This window comes from Pteropus vampyrus, unplaced genomic scaffold (genome assembly GCF_000151845.1).
Source record: "Pteropus vampyrus isolate Shadow unplaced genomic scaffold, Pvam_2.0 Scaffold52, whole genome shotgun sequence".
NCBI lineage: Eukaryota > Metazoa > Chordata > Mammalia > Chiroptera > Pteropodidae > Pteropus > Pteropus vampyrus.
In genome coordinates this window covers 56,647-59,120 of record NW_011888833.1, presented here as the reverse complement: position 1 = coordinate 59,120, position 2,474 = coordinate 56,647, and the positions used below count along the sequence as shown (strand labels likewise).

Below are 2,474 nucleotides of genomic sequence, written 5' to 3'. Positions count from 1 at the left end.
CTTGATTCTGGGGGTGGGGTGCGGTCAGCAGGGGGTTAAATCGGGGCGTGATGCTCACGATGACCCTAAGCCCTAGAGACCCGGTATCTAGTCCCAACTGCCCCTCGATCTGATTTTAGGTTTGGAAAGTGATCCCTGGGGTCACTTGTGATTCCTATGGCCACTCCCTTGTGAGGGGCCCTGGGGAGAGGGGAGTTGGAATCTGTCCCTTGGTCAGGCTGGATTCCCAGGAAGCCTCTTACAAGGCACAGCAGAGAGGCAGCAGGCCAGGAGGGGCTGGGTGAGCCCCCTGTGCCATCTTCTCCAAGTCCCCACTCCACTGCGTGCGGTGCCTCTGCCCCGGAGGTCTTCCTCCTCCCAGCCCAGGACCCTCCTGGGTCTCCTTCAAGGCCCTGCACAAAAGGCCCTTCCGCCTTTCTGACAGATTCCCACGGCTGTGACAGATCTGTCTTTCCCTTGGCGAGCTCCCAGGTGTCCCCACCCACCTGTGCTGTAAAAAGCAACGTTGGTGCCGCCCCAACGGGATGGTGGGTTCTGGCTGCACCCGAGGAGCCGCTTGCACCTGTTCGTGTCCTCACCGGCACCTCTGTTCCAGGAGACTCTGGACTCGTGGTAGGGAGAGAGAACTCCCAGCAAGTCCATTAATCACAGGACCGGAGTCGGTGAAAGGTAATCCTTTTTAGAATGTGAGTTATGGAGCTTTGTAACGTGCCATTTATCTATGTCTGTGTGGAAGGGAGAAACGCCAGGGCGAGTTTATTAAACAGAGTGTGTGCTCTCTGCTGTCTGCAGGCCCCGGCACACGGCAATTCCCTGACACGATGAATTTCGATGAAAATGTTGATCAGGCGCCCGGAGTTGCTGGTTACCAAACGTGGAGCAGGTATTTGAGCACACTTGGCAAGCTAGCTGTTTAATTGTTGGGCATCTGTGTCTATCTGAACCCACCTTGCTTTAGTGTTTACTATCTGAATGATGCGAGGCATATTTTCTTGGAAGAAAGGCAAACAGCTTTGGAAATTGAGAGCCTTCTAGAACTCTGAACCAGGCAGGTACGTTTTAGAAGGATAAAAGGGATCAGTACAGTCAGCCACAAATTTGAAAAGCCTCACTAAAAAGTGAAAGGAAGGATTCCTACGTTTCTTTCCCCTCTCCTACCAACCAACAGCATTGCCGTGTGGCCACAAACCTTGGCTGAATGGGACAAAATGGAAACCTTTTCATTCATGTGAAGTAGACAACGTGCACGATATTTCGTTCTCAGTTTTAAGAAGTCAATATAAACCGGAGAGAGAAAACCCATTGTCTCCAGACTTCCTTCTTTAAAACAAACAAACAAACAAACAAAACTCACAGTAGCTGCTACATGGACAAATGACAATACTATCCTGGTGTATTTGAGGTTAACCCCTAATGGCACTTGTGTCTATAGGGCTCAAGCCAACAAACATTTATTCAGCGTTTGCTTCTCTAGCTCCCCCACATCTTGCTGGTGTCCCCCCCCGCCCGCCCCCTCCTCGGGTCCTGGCACGGGCACCTCAGTGCCTTCTTGATATTTAGCAAGTGGGTGAATGCTGCGTGTCCACGTGGGAGATACCAGTGTTCCTAGAGAGCTTAGCATAGTCCCGGGCACAGAGTGGGCATCTGAAAAATGTGACCAAGTACGAAGGAAAACGGACAAGACCTGCGGGAGGTGGTGGCCTAAGCTCAGGTGGGTGATGAGCCAGCACCTGGTCCTGCCAGCTTCCTAAGGCAGAGGAGAGTGGGGGCCCGGGGTGCAGGCTTGTTAGTGGGGTTAGTGGGGTTTGTAGTCCTCGGTCTGTGATCCTTTCCTCGTCAGTCCACCACAGATCTAAGGGGGCCAGTGCCCTGCCAGGGAGACCCCCGACAGCCCCATGGTTTTGGCAGGATGCTCCTCTGCTCGCATTCCGACTTAATTCATTTTTATCAGGCGTTTTGAAATGACGCCCTTCCTTTTCCATTCTGGTGAACGCTTGGTTACATTTGTACGAAATTACATTCACACACATACTTCTTTCGAAAGCCAAATTCCAGGCCTAAGCGTTTGGCCGAATTCCATTAAAAACGAACCTTAAGTAAATTAGTTGAGCCAATTAAGAAACACCTTCACCCAAGTGGAAACCTGGTGCCAACCGTGTTCAGAGTTGAGTTGCTGGTTTTCACAGCAGATGGCAACAGGGAGCAGAGCAAGGTCCTTTCGCTTCCCCTTTCCGCCGCCCCCCATCACTTTGGGGACCAGAAGGGGACCATGGACCAATTGCTGGAGGTCCAGGAGGAGTGGGGGCGGCACATCAGGGTGCAGGACGCGGCCTAGCTGGAGGGCAGGGGGTAAGGGCGGAGAGGAGGCTGGTGGCCGGAGCGGCGCAGGTCGTCCTGGAGGAGCACGCGGTGCCTGGGGCGGAGCGGCCACCTCTCCTGGGCCGAGAGCCGGAGGCGCGCACGCGGGGCGCTGC

At 53.8% G+C, this 2,474-nt stretch overlaps 1 protein-coding gene and 1 long non-coding RNA gene across 3 annotated transcripts in view; both read left to right on the top strand.

Moving 5' to 3' along the window:
- LOC105292123 (beta-1,3-glucosyltransferase-like) overlaps nucleotides 1–2,474 on the top strand; it is a 61,051-nt gene that overhangs the window by 8,740 nt on the left and 49,837 nt on the right. The window lies entirely within an intron of this gene.
- Nucleotides 582–1,305, top strand: LOC111739643. Its single transcript, XR_002780325.1, has 2 exons — nucleotides 582–669; nucleotides 793–1,305. It is a non-coding gene; the product is annotated as an uncharacterized LOC111739643 (long non-coding RNA).